Here is a 23,168-nt window from a genome sequence, read left to right as displayed (position 1 = left end):
TCTTCTTTTTACTTATTTTTAACCGTTTTGGAGACATATGCGTCCGTAGATATATTAATATTATTTAATACTCAAACTTGCAACTGTTAGTCTTGTGTGTTTAACAATTTATGCCTAACGTGTTATATGCTTATATGCTTTACTTGAATACATGTCGGAGAGGTCCAACATATTCTCATACTAGTATGATCATATGCCCATTGGGTTAGCCATCGTTCAGTTTCATCTGGCATCGAGCTTACCGACAACATTATTTACTTGCTCATTGGTTAAATTTCTTATCTCACTTGACACAGTTTGCTCTTTTATATTATTATTATAGTGTCTTAAATCTGGTGTTTTACTCACTCAACCTAGCGTTGACAAAATCTATTTTTATTTTTAACGCATATGCAGGTTATCGTGTGATGTGATTCTCAAGTTCTTTGAAAACACGTATAATTGCATGCTAGAGAGAAGAAACAAGAATCTAGATGTTATTTTGTCTTTACTTATTTTAATGATAGACTATGTATTGTGGTATTTGAAAATTATTGTAGTATTTAAATTGGAATAATATCAATCAATCAATCAATCATACCCAGTGAAGTCCCACCGACAGCAAAGCTATAAGTAGGGTCTGGGGAGGGTGGGATGTAGTCACACCGTACCTCTATCCAAAAGGATAAAGAGGTGGCTTCCAGAGAGACCCTCGGCTCTAAATACATATGTATGGAGCAAAACAAAGGAAAACAAAGTTCAACAGTTATATAAAGCACTAACACTAATAGTAATAATAATAATACTAATAATAATAATAATATGTATTAAGCATAACAAGGGAATCAAAGTTCAACAGTTATATCAAAACTAATAATACTAATAGTAATAGTAATAATAATAATATATGAAGGGGAAATACCATTATGGTATGTGACCTAAATAAGTTAAGTATAAGCCCTAAGGTATTCATTTCTTCTTAAAAATCATTAACTTTAATTCTACTTCTCCAAATATTCCTATCCTCAACCATGTCCTCGGAGAGGTTTAGGTCTATGAGGTCATGCCTAATCCTCTCATCCCAAGTCAATTTAGGTCGTCTTCTATCCATTCCCCCCTCTATAGTAATGTTTTCTACGGATCTAACAGGATTCGTCGTCTGTCTTCTCTTCACATGCCCAAACCGTCTCAATCTCCACTCTCTTATCTTGTATGATATGTTTGCTACCCCTAATCTCTCTCGAAACACAACGTTTCTTATTCGGTCTAGCCTTGTGTTCCCACACATCCAACGTAGCATACTCATTTCTGCTACCTCCATCTTCCGCACTTGTGCCTTCTTGATGCCCAACAATCTGTTCCATAAAGCATTGCAGGTCTACCTGCAACCCTATAAAATTTTCCCTTTAGTTTAGTCGGGAAACTCTTGTCGCACAATATACATGTGGCTGCTTTCCATCTACACCATCCTACCTAAATTCGATGAGTCACATCACTGTCTAATTCCCCATTGCTCTGAACGAACGATCCTAGATACTTGAACTTCGTTACCTGCGGGACCACCTGCCCTTCGATGGTGATCTGTACGTCCTTATTGTCATCTATCCCACCAAAATCACAGTTGAGGCACTCTGTCTTAGAGCGGCTAATCTTTAAACCTTTTATCTCTAAGGTTGTTCGCCACTCCTCAAGCCTCATGTTTAGATCTTGTTTTCTCTCAGCAAGTAGCACAATATCATCTGCGAACATCATGCACCACAGGAGAGTCCCCTGAATCGACTTTGACAACTCATCCCAAGACTACTGCAAAAAGAAACGAACTCAACGCTGACCCCTGGTGAAGACCCACCTCTACAGGGAAGAAATCAGTATCCCCCACTGACGCACGAACACTTGTTTCACTCCTTGCATACATGTCCATAATTATCTCTATGTACTTCCTGGGTACTCCTCTACCCACCAAGCACTCCCAGAGAACATGTCGTGGCACACTGTCGTAGGCCTTTTCTAGATCAATAAACACCATATGTAGATCACGCTTCTTCTTCCCTATACTTTTCCATTAAACTTCTTATAAGGTGTATTGCCTCTGTTGTGGAACGCCCAGGCATGAAGCCAAATTGGTTGACCGTAACCTGAGTTTGTCGTCTAAGTCTAACCTCAATCACTCTTTCCCATAGCTTCATAGTATGGCTTAGTAGTTTGATTCCTCGGTAATTACCACAACATTGGGCGTCTCCTTTGTTCTTATAGATAGGAACTACAACGCTGCTCCTCCACTGGTCTAGCATCTTACCTGATTTGAGAATACTATTGAACAGAGTAGTTAACCACATGACTCCTTCCTCTCCCAGGAACTTCCACACCTCGATGGGTATGTTGTCTGGGCCGACCGCCTTAGACCTTCCCATCCTCCTAAGTGCAGCCTGCACCTCCTCTCGTGTGATCCGTCGGCAGTAGCAGTTATTTGGTTTTTGTCGTTGAAAAGCCGCGTTCTTGGTAAGCTCTCCCATTGTTAAAAAGATTGTGAAAGTAGGTTTGCCATCTTAGCTTGATGTCCTGCTCCTTGACCAGTACATGGCAATCTGTATCCTTTATGAACTTCACGGGCCCTAAATCTTGCCTTCTACGCTCCCTGGTTTTGGCAATCTTAAACATAGCATGTTCTCCCTCTTTTGTTTCTAAACGTTCATACATCCGTTTAAAAGTCGCGTTCCTTGCTTCCGCCACTGCCTTATTCGCCTCTATCTTGGCCGTTTTGTATGTGTCCCTCAATTCCACTCGCTCCTCCTCATTTGTGCACCTCATTAGCTCCCTAAAGCATCGTTGTTTGTCCCTTATATTGTCTTGCACTGTATCATTCCACCACCAAGACTCGTGATGCCCACCTAACTTTCCTGTTGCGACCCCGAGGGTCTCCTTTGCTACTTGGATTTTCTTTGTCTCCATATCTTCTCATATGTGAGTTGAGTCCCCATTTAGTCGAGCCCTTGTATGCGGTATGAGTTTATCCTTAAACAGTAGGAGATATTCGTCCTTCAAATTTCCCCATCGAATTCTAGGTTTACCTTTCTTCTCTCGACCACTCAGCTTATTTCTGAAGCCTATATCTGTCACTAGTAGTCGATGTTGAGTCACAACTGCCTCCCCAGGTATGACTTTGCAGTCCTTCCACCAACGTCGGTCTCCCTGCCTCATCAAAAGGTAGTCAATTTGCGTGTCGCGTACGCCACTGCTAAAAGCGATCAGATGGGAATCCTGTTTCCTGAAAAAAGAATTTATAGATATTATAATTTTAATTTTTCATGATAGTACCTTGAGAGTTGTGAGCAATCAGCTCAAGCCCTGACATTTCTGCCTTAGGTTGGGGTGTGACAGATTGGTATCAAATATGAAGGTTTAAGATAGGTCGTTAGTGGTGCCTTAGTAACATTCTTAGGAGCCCCATACGTGCTTATTTGTTTACCTGATGTATTCTATTTAATTGTTTATAACTTTCCTTAGTTAAATTATTTTTGCTTAATATTATATTGTCATGCACACACACACAACTTCGAAACTATGTTTCCTTCTCAAAATATTTTATTACTCCGAGACTATGTCTCATTCTCAAATTATTTTTATAACTCTGAGGCTATGCCTCAATCCCAAAATATTTTTATTTAATTTTATTAGATTGCCTTTTATTGTCGAAAATCTCCTTCAGAATTTCCTAGCTTTGTTTTGGCTTTTTTGCACTTAAAATTAGGGAGTGTCACAATATTCCCCGCCATAATGGAATTTTTCATGTGACCGACACTTTATGCGTTTAATGTAATCGGCTAAACGGTTACACCATATATTGTGTTTTATTGTTTTTAAAATGTATAGTCGGATGTAAAACTCATGGGACGCCATAGACACGCCAACTATACATTTGCACAATTTGTTATACTTGCGATATTTTATTGGAACATTATCATCTGTGGTGATACACGAGATGTTTCAAGTATTTATACTTGAGTTCGTTTATTCATTACTTAGTTTTGTCAGCTAAATCTCCATGTAACGCTCATGGGCTGACAAACTCAATTGATTCGTTAATTCGTTAATTAAGTTCAGTCATTCAAATTGCCATGTAACGCTCATGGGAGACCAACTTGCACATTTGTTTTGGTTTTGGTATGCTAATAAGTTGGGGAAACAAAATGACATGGAAAGCTCTTGGGAAACCAACACATCAAAGAACATTCGTTATTTGTTTTTTGTTTGTTTATTTGATTTTATACGAAACGATTTATGATTTGATTTATTTATTTAATTATTATATTACTATTATTCAATTATTCAATTACTCAATTATTTACTTATTAAATCACTTTTGAATCAAGATCTATTGATTCGAACTATTCATACACTCAAAACATTTTTATTCTCTTGATCGGATACAAATCCTTCATTCATCAAGTCTCAGTGATCACGCGCCAATCAAAACAATTTATACTCTATTATCGAATTTGTTTTCACCTATTCATCTTATCATGTTATTATATTATCAAAATATCTAGTAATTTAAATAATGTTATTGCACAATTTAATTGTCGAATGACTTTCTTATACTCATCTATATTACATTATAATACATATAGGCAACTTTTCACCTCCCAACATTCTCTCTCTTAAGATGTCGTAGTATTAATTGTGTATAGCCTGCCGATAGACTTTAACACAAACCTAGCCAGAGCATCCCAACCGCCCCTTCAATTCATACAATTGAATGTCTTTGATCCAATGATTAGTTACGGTTCATCATCAATTCCTATTCAATTGACGTTCTCCATTCATCTTTCCTCTCTAGATTAATTAGATTTCAGTTCACAACTGTTGAAGACCGCCTGATGAAATTGAAGTTGCTTCACATTTTCGGTCGGCACCCCTATATAATCACCAAATGCTCGATCTAATCCGATAAAAAAGATGAAATTTAAAAGCACCTTTCATCGTGATCATTGATGTTTCTACTGTGTTTCAGATCCAAAGAATGGTTGCAGTTTGAGGAACGTGAATAAGTCGATGAAGATGAATATAAATATGAAGCAATTGATAAGCCCCATCGATTTCTAAAACAAAGATTTTGGTAAATTTTGATCTTGTGTTTCTTTATTCAATTTTATGACACTTTGAAAGCGTTAGTGGCTAAGCATCCCAATTTGCCCCCGCTGGTTATGCCTGCTTCATTGCTTTCTGAGCCTCCTCTTGTTGTTGATGAGGATTGTGTGCTTGGATGCATTAAATTCTTCCCTAAAGGGACATCATGCGGACGAGATGGATTGAGGGCACAACATTTTTTGGATGCATTTTGTAGAGAGGGGTCGCCGATCGCTGTTGGGTTACTAAAGGCTACTACTGCGATGGTTAATTTATGTTTGGGGGGGAGATGCCCAAGGGTTTTGGCAGAGTTCATTGTGTCGGCTCCTCTCACACCGTTGCTCAAACCGGACAATGGAATTAGACCCATTGTCGTAGGTGCCATTTGGAGAAGATTGATCTCTAAGGTGGCTATGAGGGGTCTTGGGAAAGACATTACTAAATACCTGTGCGACTTTCAGTTTGGGGTGGGGTCCCTAGTGGTGCAGAGGCCGTTCTTCATAGCGCGAACAGGTTTTTAAGTAAGTTCCATTCTGATGGGTCATTGGCTATGCTTACTATTGATTTTTGTAATGCCTTCAACTTGGTGGATAGGACTGCCCTTCTGAATGAGGTTCGGGCCCGATGTCCATCTATTTCCTTATGGGTGAACTTTTTATATGGGCAACCGGCCAGGCTATATGTGGGGGATGACCACATTTGGTCCACCACTGGGGTTCAGCAGGGGGACCCTTTGGGACCTCTTCTTTTCGCCTTAGTTCTGCACCCACTTATTCATCTAGTCCAGAGTTCCTGTAAGCTTCTCTTTCATGCTTGGTACCTAGATGATGGTACAATTATTGGGGACTCTAAAGAGGTTGCCAAAGCTTTAGATATTATCAGGTCGGAGGGTCCCCGCCTGAGCCTTGAACTTAATATTAAGAAAACCGAAGTATTTTGGCCGTCGTGCAATGAGGTTAAGGTGCGGGAGGGGGTGTTTCCCTGTGAGATTGGAAGAACGGTGCTAGGTGTGAAACTCCTCGGGGGAGCCGTTAGCCGGGATGCCGGGTTCATCAGTGAACTTGCTATGAAAAGGGCTTCGCGAGCTGTGGAGTTGATGAGCTATCTCCCGCATTTGCGGGACCCTCAATGCGAGCTCCTTTTGCTCCACTCATGTATGGGAGTTGGAAAGTTGTTGTTTGGTCTCAGAACATGCCAACCTGTGTATGTAGGGGAAGCAGTTTCTGTGTTTGACAATGGCCTTCGGGGGGCGATTGAGGATATCGTGGTTTGTGGTGGTCCCTTCTTTCGAGATTTTCAATGGAGGTTGGCGTCACTTCCGACTCGTTTTGGAGGTTTGGGTTTATGTTCAGCTTCAGACGTTTCTACTTATGCGTTTGTGGCCTCGAGGGCGCAATCTTGGGAATTACAAGACCACATTCTTCGAGGTTGTGGTATTGATGGGTTTGACTCCAATTATGGGAGTGCGATAGATCGGTTGCACATTTCACTTCCCGATTTTGACATTAGCAGTTTCTCTAATAAAGACACCGCCCCCCCTAAAGCCCAACATGCTTTGGCGAGTGCCCTTTATAGTGGAACCATCAAGAGTTTGGAAATGAAGTTTGATTTATCCCCTCGTCAGAAAGCGGTGTTTGAGTGTCTTCGGGCTCCTCGGGCTCAAGATTTCTTAAGTGTTCTCCCTATTGAAGGATTGGGCCAACATATGTCGGCTTTGGAGTACCGGGCCATCCTGAAGTATCGGTTAATGATCCCTTTGTTTCCGGTAGATGAGCCGTGCCCGGTTTGCCGTAAGGTTTGTTTGGATTCTTTTGGCGAGCATGCGGTTCACTGCAATGAGTTGCCTGGGTTTAAGTACAGGCATGATTTGGTGAGGGATGTTCTATGCGATGTTCTTAAACGAGCCAGAATTTCGGCTAAAAAGGAAGCCCCCGTAAACTTTCTTACGGATCCTCGAGAAGGAAGATTTACATTACGACCGGCCGATATACTTGTTTTTGGGTGGGTAGGGGGAAAACACGCTTGTGTCGGCCTCACAGGAGTGTCCCCTCTTGTTGGGATTAGGGACACTGGATTTGTAGCAGGCCAGGCAACATTGAAGGCGGCATCGGGCAAGGTTGCTAAACACGAGAGAGCTTGTTTGGAGAATCAACACGTGTTTATCCCCTTCGCCTTTGACACTTTTGGTTTCTTAGCTCCGGATGCCGTGGACCTTTTGAATAGGGTTCAGAAAGTTGTGTATAGTAACGTATCAGCCCATATGAATCAAAACTTTGTTTTTAGTCGGATTGGGTTTGCTATCCAAAAGGGGGTTGCGGCGCAGCTTGTTGCCCGCTTACCTGCCACTTCATTGTAAATCGTTTGGATGTTTCTATGAAATATAAAAGGAGCCAATAAGAAAATTGGATTCGTAACTGTTTCCGGCCGTTTGTTCATACCAAAAGTTGAATATCATGCTGGCGAAACCGAATTAGATTAGATACAAGTTTTCTATTTTTTTTGTTCTTAGATCATACTGTTATATTTGTGGACTGGTGTGTATGCTTTTAACATTGTGTTTCCCTATCAATTTATCCTTTTTGGTGACTACCTACTGATGCTTTGTTTATAGGGGCTAATTCTTAGTTGATATGTGATATGTTTTTGTTTGTTACTTGCTTAACCTTCCATTCGATCATTGTATGTGTTTGTAGAGGACAGTGTGAACTTGATTGTTGAAGTGGATGTGGTCTCACCCAAGCCTCCCGCTTTTGAAGTCTTTTGAGTTATGTAACTTGTTGCAACTTTTTTTTTTGTTTATAAATAGATATGATGATGAACAACATAGACAATATGCATAGAATTAGACGTGTAGAATGAGGGTTTTCTGTTGAAATGTAACAAATTTCGCTTCATAATTTGATCTAATTCTTTGTTTTTCTCTTTTGTTGCAACAACTTGCACACACCAGACATTCCTTATTTCTGGTGATCGAGGAAGAAAGGGTAATATGGCCACGAAACAAAAGGATTCAATGGAAGCCATTGAAAACAAATCACTAACATAAAAGGATGAGAGGGATTTGTTAACAGATGCACTGTCAAAGGTGTTGGTTAAGTTCTGTTTTTTGTTTACATGTTACAATAAGTGATAATTTTTGTCTTTCTTTAAGGTTAAGAAAGAACGGGAGGGCTGCAGAGAAGAATGTTAGACCATCAGCAACTGGCTTTTGCGGAAGTGAGTTGAAGTGAAAAAGGCATGTAGTGTGAAAAAAATCACTTGAAAATGAGCCAAAGATGTATATTTTTCAAACTATATTATTCTTTACACTAATTTGTTACAATTCACTTCAATTATGTATATTTATGTGTCCTACATGCGATTGCTAATAATCTTTTAGGCGTTGAGGTCAAAACTAGAAATTATTTCTTGGGATCATTGGAATCCATGTGAAAAAGTTAATAAACTTAGTAAGGAAAGAGATGAACTAGGGTTAAAATGGAGGAGTTTGGTCAAACTACAATGCCTACTGAAGATATCATGGTTTCAATTTATTCCTTTATTTAGTTACTTACTAACCATCAAACAAATATATTGCACTTAACATTAACTCGTTAATCTGTTGAGTCAAACAATTGACCTAAGGGGGAGATTGTTGAGTCAAAGATTTGACCAGAATGAAGTATATGGAAGATTTGAATCTTCTCAACCTCCTCAGAATTCGCTAAGTATGGATCCAGGCACACCTTAGACATCCGAGCAAGGTTTTACTTAGCCAGGTATGATATTTTGTCTACCGGGCAAGGCTTACTTCAAGTAGTCTTCTTTAGTGGTTATCCGAGCAAGGTTTGCAAATTAGTGTATTGTCGAGCAAGGTACACTAGTTGATGTAAATCCGGGCAAGGTTCACTTTATCAAGCAAGTCTATTCTTCAGAGCCAAGTATATTACTCTTCCGAGTAAGGTTTGGTTAACCAAGTCCAAGAAGCCAAGTGATTGGAAGACCGGGCAAGGTATTCATTAATAAGTATGGTCCAAGTATGCTTGATGATCTAAAGGAATATCTCTAAGTAATATCGGGCAAGGTTCAGCTCAAGTAAGGAACAGTACTCACGAGTACACTTTGCTAATAAGTTATTTTATAGCAAAGAGCTGAAATGGATCATTGAAGAACAAGGTTGCTCGTAAGGATTTGTCAGGCAAAGTTTGACAAAGCCAAGAAGACTGAAGTCTACCCGGTGAGTATTTTACTTGGTATAATACTCTTCAAGTAAAGTTTACCCGGAAACTGATTTCGAGTACACTTCTATGTTACCAAGTCCTGAAGGATGGTAGAGTACACAGCGTACTCGGAAAATGAAGATTTATGAAAAGCCTACCCGGAAGACTTGTTTTACACTTAGTTTATTTTGAATATGTAATTTGAATATGTATGATTGTATTTAGGGTTTCTAGAAGGAATGACAGTTGTCCTAGGTTGGCAGACCTATAAATAGAATGTTTAGGGCACGCCGCCAGGGGCACAACACACATAGACAGAGAAAGACACATTTATTGAGAGAATATCGTGTGACGGCTGTCCTAGGATTCCTAAAACCCTAAATCGATTATCCACTTTGTATGATGAAAATTATATAGATGGAAATCTTTTGAATGAATCCTGTGTGTGCTTTCTACCTTTGATTATTCATAGCAACCGTATGTTTGTTATTGATTCCGCCTTTAACAAACGGATATCTTTCTAAATATAGCAACCCGTCATTAACTCTCTTGTCGGCACATTAATCTGTGTGAGTTATGACATGATTAAGTAAGATCCAGCTGAAATCGAAGGGCCTGACATATATTTAGAAATTCCATGAACAACTTCATGGAATTACAAAAGAACAAGATAAAGTGCTGACTCAGTTTGGAGTACCGCAAAATTATAAAGTTGAGTACCAATTGAAGGGAAAATGTAACTAAAAGGTAAAAAAAACTTAAGCTTCATCGTTGTTATCTAAGTTCTCATTTAGCGAAATATTGATATTTTGGTGATATATGTATATATTTTAGCGTTCCATTTCGTTACTTAAGGATGGGTTTTAATGTTTTTTTATAGCAAGATGTTTCTTTAAGGCGGCTAGATCGTACACATAACATTTATTGGCCAACTGTTTTTTTCTTTAATGCGATTGAGTTAATATTTTGTGACAGAGTCATAACTAATATAACTTCTTTCTTTTTTTTGGTTGTATCTTCTTGTAGGAAGCCCATCTTGCCAAGGAAACCTGCACCCAAATGAAACAGGTTTGGTACTTGTATTTTTTTTAAATGTGTTTGGTATTGATAGAAACGGTTGAAGTTCTCTCCACTATAACCCATTTTAAAACCGGGTAAATTGAACAAAACTGGTCAAATTTATTAATATACAATGGTGGCTTACAAAGTGACAACAACAATTTGGTAATATGAATATATGATTTGATTATATATTATTAGCAAATCCTTTGTGGTATAGAGCTACCCCCACTTTAAGATGCTCTAAATTTAAGACTACGGTCTATCACTAGAGACCACCCCTGTTATAACAAGGGTAACTGAACGTAGTAGGTAAATGCAACGATTAACAATACAAAGTATGTTGTAAAGTGCATTTGTAAGATAGGGTGTGGTGTTATTTTCAGTAAAGCTCGTATCTATGTTATACTCTATTCAAGTCAACTACTTTTTGATAAAACAAAGGTTGCTGCAAAGATTGTTTCGTTTGCTTTAAAAATGACATTTATTGTGTTGGAATACCGTATGCCCGAGACACATAATTAGGTTAATGTGGCTAGTTGTGTTTGATCCAAGTCGGGTCATACCCAATAACGAGTTAGACACACACCAATTATGTATTTGTTAAGATAAGATCTATGAGACAAATACAGAACACGATACATTCAGAAAATCGGGTTTCTGAATATTTACTTGAAAGTGTTAAATAAATTAATTGGTTAATTTATTTATTCAAATAATTATTATTGGAATGATTATTTAACTATGTGTTCTTTTATAAAATGGTTTATAAAAGATGGGGTGTTTATATATTTTATAAAGTATAAAATAAATAAAAAAAATAAATAAATAAATATATATATATTTGGGGCCGGTTTTGGGTGGGCCCCACACCCCAAATGTTTTGGTCAAGTTTTGTCATGGATTTGGTAGAGGTTGAGTATTGGTTACTTGACTTAAAAACCTAACACCATATATGATTTGATTGGAAGATTTTATATAGATCAAGATACTTTCAAGTAACAAATATACACAACTCTTTCCTTTTCTTTGTTCTTGTTTTTCGGCCAAGATCAAAAAGAGGCTCGGGTCTCGGTTATTTGTGTTCAAGCTCCCTAACAAAGTTCGGTGTGTGTTGGAGGCTCGGGGTATCTTCCGTTTGAGGATTTTCCCTTTGAAAGTCTAGCATTAACATCATCATCTTCTTCAACATCAACTACACTCTTAAAGGGTTAAGAATGTAAGTGTTTATAGCTTTGATAGTTTAGTTTTTCCGTATCATTTGATCCTTGCTTCGGGTTTCTAATAAATAGATTATTGGTAATCTTATGAAATGAATAAACTAGGTTGTTCATGAACACATCTTATATAAACTTGTAATATATACATATATAAACACATGGATACATATGTTTAGTTTGTAAATATCACGCTTCCGCCATTTTAATGACTAGTTAAATGGTTAACTAAGTTTATAAATTCCATAGAAACCCAACAAATGGCATCAAGAGCCGGGATACGGGAAACTAAGCTTCGGGTTTTCGGTATTATATTTTCCCCTTGAAAGATTTTATACAAAAAATTAACATGCATAATTTTTTTTTGTATTTAATCTTGTTATATTTTTTGGCTTTGTTCAAAAAAAATAATAAATAAAACCGAATGAATGGGCCGAAGCCCATAGGACCTTTCATTGGGCCGAAGCCCATGTGTTTTGGACATGTGGGCCGAAGCCCATAATCAAGTTATTGGGTCAAGCCCAAATGGGTTGGGCTAGGCCCGATAAGGTCAAGGGGTTTTGGAACGGGTTCCTAAGACATAACGGGTTATGTTTGTTAAAACTAGACCGAGCCGTAGACCAAATGGATGTTTGTTATGATTGTTATTAATTATTCAAAGTTTTGGTTTGTAATAATTAATTAGGGGCAATTTTGTAATTATTTATTCATATGGGTATGTAATAAATAGATTATTTGTAATATCTTTATTTTATAGAAAAAAATGTATTAGGACATTTGTTTTGTAAATTTAAAGAAGATTGCAAAATTGGAAGTTTGGGCCTTATTGGGCCGGGTATGGTGATAATGGGTCTCACAAGCCCATTAAGGGGATTCAAGCCCAAAAGGACCTAAGCCCACCTATTGAGCCCAAATGGAAGCTTATGGAAGCTAAGGCCCAAGTTCAAGCCCAATGGATCACAACGGGGTTGAAGAAGATGCTCGAAGCATTTGGATGCGGGATCGAGTGGGAGCTACAACATCCATGTGTCATGTGTCCCTTAGGATCGGACCTAAGACACACACTTGTTTCGGCTAACAAGTGTGGTCTAACTTAGTAGCTCGTGTCTGGTATAATTGTGTATGCTTGTTAATTGATTGTTTGATTATGTGGTTGCTAGATATTAGGATATCAACTTCGTCACATAGAATTAATTAACAAAGCATAAAACGGGTTCTAATAATTATCGGTAATTACGTGACACGTAGTTTAATAAAATGGATTTATTAACTAGCCGTCTCACGCCCATAATAAAATGGTTTTATTATAAATTAGAATTTTGAAAATGGTTTCAAAATAATCATGTTACTAAATGCATGTTAGAACATGATTTAAAGTTTTACAACTAGAATTATTAAAACTAAAAAGTCCCTTTTAAAATTAAGGATAATAAGTCAAACACCATCCTTTTGTATAACGCTTAACATATTAGTAAGCTCTTAGTGGGAAAAAGGTCACCTAAACGCGTAGAGTAAATTAATATGTTGAGGTAATATTGGCATATAAATGGGAAAAAGGTCACCTAACCGTTTGTATGTTGATATTACAAGTTGATACAAGTAGGACGACTTAAATTAGAACCATGTGAAGAGGGTCACCCAAGCATGGGGTCTAATAGGTGTTGATGGGATAAACATGCCGACACGAAATATGATTTCGAACCGGTCCTATAAACTCTAGAAGTTGCAAAAGGGTTTGCAATTGTTATGAATAACTACCTTGATAAACCGACAATGGGAAAAAGGTCACCTAACCGGAGTCGGGTTTATCGTTGGATTCTAGATTTTAATTATTAATTATATTTTGTATATATAAAAGGGTATTAATAATTAAAAAAGGGTAAAACACTAAAATGAACTTAATTAAAATTCTGCAGATGGCCGCACACGTCGACGACAACATAATCCCTAACATCCAAAATGTATCTCTCCGATCTATTCTCGCTAAAGACCGTCTTAACCACAATAACTTTTCGGATTGGTTCCGAAATTTAAGGATTGTTCTAAAACAAGAAAAATTATATCATGTTTTGGAAACACCTATCCCCAATGAACCGGAAGAGGGAAGCGAGGTCAAATATATGAATTGGGTCCAACACACGGAAGATTCCATTCAAGTGTCATGCCTCATGTTGGCGACTATGGTTCCCGAAATCCAAAAGGATTTCGAAAACCATAATGCGTACGACATGATTACTCAACTTAAGGAAATGTTCCTTAAGCAATCAAGAGTTGAAAGGTTCGAAACGGTTCGAGCCTTGCATGCATGTAGAATGGATGATAATCAACCAGTTTCAACTTATGTACTTAAGATGAAAAGTTACATTGATCGCCTCGCCAAGCTCAATTGTCCCATCTCAAAAGAGTTAGCAACGGATTTGATCCTTAACTCCCTGTCAAAAAGGTTCGACACTTTCGTGTTAAATTATAACATGAATGGGTGGGACAAAAACATTGGAGAACTTCACTCAATGCTTAAAACAGCCGAGGCGAGCATGGGTAAAAGGGTTTTACCCGTGTTTGCGATCAATGAAGGTAAATCCAAGAATCGATCTCAACCCAATTCTAAGGCTAAGGTAGCAAAAAGAAAGGGTCCTCCTGTGCATCTTAAGGGTAAGGGCAAATCACCGGTTATGGCAAAGAAACAAAAGGTTGTGGAACCGAGGGGTCATAAGGATGATCCTTGTTTTGGTTGTGGGGAGACCGGACATTGGAAACGCAATTGCCCGGTCTACCTAAAGGAGCTAAGAGACAAGAGGAATGCGGGGCATGCCTCGGGTAATGTCTTTATGATTAATATTGAGCTAAGTCTTATTTCTTCTAACACATGGGTATTGGATACCGGATGTGGAACTCACATTTGCAATTGGTTGCAGGGGTTCAAAAGGAATGAAGACTTAAAGAAGGGCGAAGTGAGTCTTTTCATGGGCAACGGTGCAAGGGTGCACGTGGTCGCTAGAGGAGACTTCACTTTATCGCTTCCAAGTGGTTTGGAAGTTGTTTTGAGGAATGTTTTGTATGCTCCTAGTTTGACTAGGAACATTATTTCCGTGCACCTTCTTAGACAATGTAAATTTGACTTTAAATTTGTAAAATCAGAAATGCATGTATCATCTAATGGTATCTTTTATTTTAAAGCTGTACCAAACAACGGTATTTATGAATTGGTTCATGATAATACCTCAAATAGCTCATTATATCAAACTTCCACCAAAAGACTCAAAAAGGATTTGAGTGATTCCTACATTTGGCATTGTCGCCTTGGACACATAAACAAGAATCGTGTAAATACTCTCCAAAAGAATGGTCTTTTGAAAACAAACGAGTTAGGTTCGTTTGATGAGTGTGAATCTTGTATTCAAGGCAAGATGACCAAAGAGCCTTTCAAAGGTACAAATGAAAGGGCTAAGGACTTGTTAGGTATCATACATACGGATGTATGTGGACCTCTCAAGCCCACTAGTAGGAATAGTGAAAGGTACTTCATTACCTTTACCGACGATTTTAGTCGATATGGGTATGTGTATCTAATGAAACACAAACATGAAGCCTTTGAAATGTTCAAGGAATTTCAAAATGAAGTACAAAATCAGCTCGACCGAACAATCAAGGTACTCCGCTCCGACAGAGGATGCGAATACCTAAGTGATGCTTTTCAAAGTCATCTTAGAGATTGTGGAATTGTTTCACAGCTCACTCCTCCTGGTACTCCTCAGCATAACGGAGTATCCGAGAGGAGGAATCGAACACTGTTGGACATGGTTCGATCAATGATGGCACGAAGCTCACTACCACCATCATTTTGGGGATATGCACTACTTACAGCAGCTCGTATTTTGAATATGGCCCCGACCAAAAAGGTGGATCGAACACCCTATGAAGTGTGGCATGGAAAGGTTCCATCCCTTTCATATTTAAGGGTATGGGGATGCAAAGTTTATGTTAAACGTGACACCCCAAATAAGCTTGAGGCTCGGTCCATCAAGTGTATCTTCATAGGATACCCAAAGGATGATATAGGATATATATTCTATGATCCTAGTGAACAAAGAGTGTTTGTTTCACGCAAAGGATACTTCTTAGAAACTAAGTTCCTTATGGAAGGACCTAGTGAAAAGAGAGTGGAACTTGAAGAGGTTCAAGAATCACTGGATGATACACAGTTGGTCGATACTAGCTTTCAACACGAGGATGTTGAAGGTGATCAAATGGTTGATCATACACACGTTGCTCGCAGATCTAGTAGGGTTAGTCAACCTCCCGAGAGATATGGATTTCTCGTGGATGGTTGCTACTTGGTCGATTCGGATGAACCGATCTCCTACAAATATGCTATGTCACAACCTGATTGTGAAAAATGGCTTGAAGCCATGAGCGCCGAGATGCAATCCATGCACGATAACCAAGTTTGGGAATTGGTTGATCGTCCACTTAACTCCAAAATGGTTGGATGTAAGTGGGTCTTCAAGAAGAAGACCGATATGCATGGAAATTTAGATACTTACAAAGCACGACTTGTAGCAAAAGGTTTCACGCAAACTCAAGGGATTGATTATGATGAAACCTTCTCGCCGGTCGCGATGCTTAAGTCGATTAGGATATTATTTGCCATTGCAGCTCATTTTGATTATGAGATATGGCAGATGGATGTCAAGACCGCTTTTCTTAATGGATATCTTGAGGAAGATGTCCATATGGTTCAGCCTGAAGGTTTTGTCGATCCATCTAATCCTGACAAAGTATGTAAGTTAAGGAAATCAATCTACGGGTTGAAACAAGCATCACGGATGTGGAATCATCGTTTTAATGAAGAAATCAAAGCGTTTGGTTTCGTCCAAAACGGTGATGAGGCGTGTGTGTATAAATGGGCTAGTGGGAGTATAATCATGTTCCTTATTTTGTATGTTGATGATATACTTTTATTTGGAAATGATATACCAAGTATGGAAAACGTTAAAGCGTGGTTAGGTAGTCGTTTCTCAATTAAGGATCTTGGAGAAGCGACATATATCTTGGGAATAAAGGTCTATAGGGATAGACAAAGGAAATTGATCGGACTCAATCAAAGTGCATACATTGATAAAATCCTGAAAAGGTTCAGGATGGAAAACTCTAAGAAAGGTTTGGTACCTATTCCTAGAGGAACCGTGTTAAGCTCATCCCAAAGTCCTAGCTCTAAGGAAGAGCAGGATAGGATGAAGCATGTTCCTTATGCTTCGGCAATAGGATCTATTATGTATGCAATGATGTGCACTAGACCAGACGTCTCGTATGCTTTAAGCATAACGAGTAGATACCAGCACAACCCAGGTGACAGTTATTGGATGGCTGTCAAGAATATATTAAAATACCTTAGAAGGACTAAGGATATGTTTTTAATATATGGGTCTGGTGAGGAGGAACTCGTCGTAAAGGGTTACGTGGATGCGAGTTTCCAAACTGACCGAGATGATTCTCGGTCACAGTCGGGATATGTCTTCATTTTGAATGGAGGCGCTGTCTCTTGGAAGAGTTCGAAGCAGGATGTTGTCGCGTTATCCACTACAGAATCTGAGTACATCGCCGCTTCAATGGCAGCCCAAGAGGCTGCATGGATGAAAAAGTTCATCATGGATCTAGGGATTATCTCTACCATTCAGGAGCCCCTAGAGATATTCTGTGACAATGAGGGTGCTATTGCACAGATCAAGGAGCCTCGTGCTCATCAGAAAACGAGGCACATTGAGCGCAGATTCAACTACATAAGGGATGAAGTTGAAAAGGGAAAGATATGTATTCATAAAGTTCATACCGATCAAAATATTGCGGACCCACTCACGAAGCTCCTCGATAGGCCAAAGCATGAGGGTCATGTTTGTGCATTAGGACTTCGGTATTCTAGTGAGTGGATTTAATCTGTGTTTAGTGTTTGTATAAGAACAAATGTAATGGGTATCTCATGATAATTAATTATGTTTTAATTTATCAATGAGTTATGTTCTATATTTGCATGTTTAATCCATGAATGACTTATGTTGTTCTAAACGTCCGTAGTCGATCATGCTTGTGGGAACAAGTATGAAGGTAAGACTATTATGAACCCGGATTGGTTGATATTCATGTGATGAATATAGGGCATAGGTTTGCCACCAAGGTTCATAGATATTTGTGGGATACAAATATTGGACATGATCCGCTCTCAAGGATCACTGCATGGAGTTAGTGCAACTGATCATAAGTAATCCTTGAGTAAAGGCGAGTATCATTGTGTCCTTTGACCTGAGATGCATATTGGATCTGGTTTTTCATCAAGTCTGATAACTTGACTCTCTTCTTTGTTATTTCGGTAACACGATGACGTAAAAGAAAGAGCTCAGATATCATACGAGATGTCAACGAGGATGTATGCAGTCAAGATGGGATTTGTTCCTCTTATGTGTTGAGAGTTTAGATGTCTAAGGCCTGTTAAGTTAAATCATTGAGAGAATGATCACTCTGTGTCTCTTCGATTTGACAGGACATCTAGTAACAAAGGAATGTAATGATAAGACTTACCTATATCATATCAAGTATGGACTTGAAGGTGATGATGTTATTGAATGGCACTTAGTCAAACATACTAGGGGTGGTGACCTGTTGTTAGGCGGTATTCACCATTAGCATTAACTTCTTATGAGTCACGTGCAAGTGGGAGATTGTTGGAATACCGTATGCCCGAGACACATAATTAGGTTAATGTGGCTAGTTGTGTTTGATCCAAGTCGGGTCATACCCAATAACGAGTTAGACACACACCAATTATGTATTTGTTAAGATAAGATCTATGAGACAAATACAGAACACGATACATTCAGAAAATCGGGTTTCTGAATATTTACTTGAAAGTGTTAAATAAATTAATTGGTTAATTTATTTATTCAAATAATTATTATTGGAATGATTATTTAACTATGTGTTCTTTTATAAAATGGTTTATAAAAGATGGGGTGTTTATATATTTTATAAAGTATAAAATAAATAAAAAAAAATAAATAAATAAATATATATATATGGGGCCGGTTTTGGGTGGGCCCCACACCCCAAATGTTTTGGTCAAGTTTTGTCATGGATTTGGTAGAGGTTGAGTATTGGTTACTTGACTTAAAAACCTAACACCATATATGATTTGATTGGAAGATTTTATATAGATCAAGATACTTTCAAGTAACAAATATACACAACTCTTTCCTTTTCTTGGTTCTTGTTTTTCGGCCAAGATCAAAAAGAGGCTCGGGTCTCGGTTATTTGTGTTCAAGCTCCCTAACAAAGTTCGGTGTGTGTTGGAGGCTCGGGGTATCTTCCGTTTGAGGATTTTCCCTTTGAAAGTCTAGCATTAACATCATCATCTTCTTCAACATCAACTACACTCTTAAAAGGTTAAGAATGTAAGTGTTTATAGCTTTGATAGTTTAGTTTTTCCGTATCATTTGATCCTTGCTTCGGGTTTCTAATAAATAGATTATTGGTAATCTTATGAAATGAATAAACTAGGTTGTTAATGAACACATCTTATATAAACTTGTAATATATACATATATAAACACATGGATACATATGTTTAGTTTGTAAATATCACGCTTCCGCCATTTTAATGACTAGTTAAATGGTTAACTAAGTTTATAAATTCCATAGAAACCCAACATATTGTTGATACAGGTTTGGATTTGATTACCCTGGTGGTTATGATTGTTGTATGGGCGGCAAGCCTTGCTGTCTTGATGACAAGCTTCGTGGTAGCTATGGGTGTCGTGGGTACCAGGGCGGTCCATCTGGTAAGCATCGATTTTTGAAAAGTTGGAATTTTTAAAAACTCTAAATTAGGCTGTTGGATGTGTTTGGCAACAGTATACAAATACAATAGTATACTAATAATAAATAAAAAATAATAAATAAATAGTTCTAAAAACAGTTTTAGTGACCTTTCATTTTATTTTGTTGTAATAGATACTTAGGATTGTTTGAGATTTTTTCTCATTTTATTTTTTTATCAAGACTCCTAAGGTTTTTAGGTTTCCAAACAAGCATTTTGGATTAACCAATTTTAAACACACTCAAAAGTGCTTATCACTCACAAATAATCTCAAAAACACCCTTCATTTACTTCTTTACATACTCAAATATTACATTTACTCTTCATCTTTTAGGAAGTTGTTAGTTTAAACATGTCTATCCACAAGCTAATTTAAGAGTGATTCTTTATTTCCAGAAGGTTTATCAGCAACTATCTGTTTTTGTAGGTTGGGATTGAGTCGTGGAGGTTACATTGATTATTCCAATACCCACATGTATTGTGGATGCGGTTCTTTATTTATTAGCTTCCAGAATGATGTTTTTGATATGGTCTTTTGACCAAGATGATTGAGTCGTGGAAGTACAAACGTGTTCGGTTTAATACCGGTCTCTCGACTGGTTTTGATGAAAAGAATTGTAAACTGGTCCCAAACCTATGCTTTCAGTCGGTTTCAAGCGGAAACTATACTTATGTTCATGTTTGAATAATATTAAGGGGTGGAATGGTAAACTAAAAAAGAGACTTTACTACATTTGACAAAAAATAAAAATAAATAAATAAATAAACCACCTTGGACGACCTGCACCTTAATCTAAAAGAGGTTTCATGGACTGTGAAATTATGGCAAACTAACTTATGTATCTTCTTAATTTTTTGTATTCATTTATGACTTGTAAAACATGCATTGACAACATTTTGCTCCTTTTTACACCCATCGCAAAGCGATGGCTCTTCTAGTACTCGTTAGATCCAGTTTAACTAATCATTTGTTCATCTACTCAGACCATGAGTCTAATCAAGCCCGATCAAATGCACGTCGCGCTCCCACTAATACGCGCTAAACAACTACCGACTGAACCTACACCAAAAACCAAACTCACACCGAGCGCATCCCCGTTACGTTCCCGCCGCAACGCGCGGGCACACCTACTAGTGGTATCATATACATAAACTATTAAACATATTTCAAGTATTCAACCTCAAATTTTAATTTGTTAAAACGTATCAACCTTTGATAAAACTCGTTCACTCATCAAATTAACTCATCGATTATCAATTTAGATTCTAACTTATCCTTAAGTTATGAATAAAATACTAGCTTAACATATTTCAAATTCAATTTTTTTCTTAATAGTTCATATGAAGTTTACACAACTCATCAATCATTTCTTGAAAATCACATCATTATTAATCATAGTATTTTTGTAAGAAAGAAATCCATGTAATCAAAAATCAATCATTTATTTTCTATAACCGCCTCATGGCCACATGTTAGTCAAGGAGATAACTCATGCGATCTCTAAAATATAAACTCAATTTCCAAACATAAATGCAATCTTGTTCATTAACTTCTTAGCTAATAAATTCAATTCATTTACCCCTACTCATTCTCATAACAAACTCAAGTCTAAACATCAACTATATGCTGTTAATCGAATTTACAATCAATCTCAACAAAATCATAAAGTCTCAAACAATAAACTTTACGTCAAAATTCACTCGTTATGCTTCACTTGTCACTATCACTATTCAATTCAATCCTCATCTCGCTTTATACCTAATGTAATCACTTGCCTTGTACCACAAGACGTTCCACAATGGTCTATTCCGTCTAAATTCTAAAACCCATGCTACGACATGTGCTCAAATTCTATACCCTACTACCTGTAATTGCTTGTAACATCCCGTTTTTTGGGTTTCGGTTAATAAATGAAAGAATGAGTTATTAGGAGTCGGGCTAGTGTTGGGCTAAATAGAATTGGGTTATGGACTTGGTTTATGAAGGGAAGATGAAAAGACCATGGGCTTAAGCCCATGATCTATAAATATATAAACCTTTAATACCCATTTAATTTCATTTCACACATATTCCATACACCTCCCAAAACACACACTTAAGCTCTCTCTCTAGCGGAAACATAGAAGAAGAACCGATCCCGATCCAAGGTATGATAGTATGAAATTGTATGAGTTTAAACCCGTTAGATATAATCACAAAACGATGAGCCGACACCGTTACATCGTTAAAGTCACGAGATTCGAGTGGAATCGGGTATAAACCGAACCTAAGATGAGCTTAGGGTCACCCTAGCTCAGATCTGGGTTGAACGAGACGAAAAACGATGAAAAACGGTGTAAAACGGCGAAAATACATTTTTCCGGTGAGTTTTGCGGTATTCCGGCAATGGCGGCGCCGGAAAAGATATGTACGAGGTTAGGTGTCAGAGAATGTTTCTGACATTCTCTGACCTAACCCTAATTCGTTAGCGAAAAAATAGCGAACTAGCGTGTAGTTCGTTAAGGAAATAAGGACGAACTAGCTCATTCGTTAAGGCCATTCGTTAAGGTCATTCGTTAAGAGAGGGACGAATGAACCCCATTCTTTATAGGGTACATTCGTTGACCAGATCAATTCGTCCTAGAGGTCAATTCGTTATGCAGATCAGTTCGCTAAATGGGTTAATTCGCTACAATAGTCAGTTCATTATGGGGGCTAATTCGTTAAGAATCCCCATTCGTTAAGAACTGAATAACGAACTGGATGTTTGGAAGAATGACAGAACATTCCCTGGCCTATAAAAAAATGATATAATTACACATTAACCCTTGAACTTTTAAGTTAGTAAATTAATTAATGATTTAAAATGTTAATGGAAAACGTGATAAGACGGTTAATAGAAATAAAATTTTTCCAAGCTGACCTGGCAGCTCGACCCCATCCAGGGGCTCTGCCCCTTGGACCCTGCTAGGGGCTTCCGCCCCTAGGGCCCGCTGCCCCCGGACCCCCATTCGTTGAGGGTTATAATTAGACTAGAAACGTGATATGGGTAGTGATAGTTAATTGATACGTGTAATTGTTATACAGTTAGTCGTGCACAGCTAAAGAAGGGAATAACTATTAACGGTGAACGTAACAGAGTTCAGGTGAGTTCTAGCCCCACTTCCTTGTTATGTTTTCGGGGCTGTATGCATACTCGATGTGATAGTCAATACACTTACCTTAGGTGGTAAGTGTATGCCTTGTATGATTTATGTATGACGATTGCTTGACGATCCGTGAACGATCTTTGGATATTGCATGTGCCGTCAAGTGTTAGTTAAAGGTATGATTGATATGTATGATGTATGAATGACGTATGTATGAATATGTATGATGTATGAACAATGTATGTATGAAATGTTGATGGTATGTGAACGCTCTTCGGAGATTGCACATAGTGTCAAGAAAAGTACGTATGCAAGTAAGTGTGTACGAAAATATGAAGGTATGTACCTCCGGGTTCATATGCTAGTATGTACGTATGTAAGTAAGTGTGTAAGAAAATATGAAGGTATGTACCTCCGGGTGCATATGCTAGTATGTGAATGTATTGTATGTTGCCTGATTAACTAGAACTCACTCAGCGTAGCTGACTTTTAGTACGCACGCAGGTGAGTAGAATGAGGCAACTTGCTTGAGGGGAAGCACATGGCATGGATTTGAAGACACTGGCATCTCAATGAAGTGTTATGTTATGA

The 23,168-nt window shown here is 38.0% G+C and overlaps 1 long non-coding RNA gene across 1 annotated transcript; it reads left to right on the top strand.

Annotated features, from left to right (window-relative positions):
- The first annotated feature begins 7,556 nt into the window (after positions 1 to 7,556).
- Positions 7,557 to 20,184, top strand: LOC143533760 (uncharacterized). The gene is made up of 6 exons (XR_013135415.1): positions 7,557 to 8,191; positions 8,258 to 8,383; positions 9,936 to 10,052; positions 10,332 to 10,373; positions 19,295 to 19,410; positions 19,848 to 20,184. It is a non-coding gene; the product is annotated as an uncharacterized LOC143533760 (long non-coding RNA).
- Positions 20,185 to 23,168: the final 2,984 nt, after the last annotated feature.

Source organism: Bidens hawaiensis, unplaced genomic scaffold (assembly GCF_021521415.1).
Source record: "Bidens hawaiensis isolate Kalapana, Puna unplaced genomic scaffold, B.hawaiensis_p1.1 tig00009864_1, whole genome shotgun sequence".
In the NCBI taxonomy this organism is placed as follows: Eukaryota; Viridiplantae; Streptophyta; class Magnoliopsida; order Asterales; family Asteraceae; genus Bidens; species Bidens hawaiensis.
The sequence above is the reverse complement of the archived record's forward strand: the minus strand, read 5'-3'. Positions and strand labels throughout refer to the sequence as shown.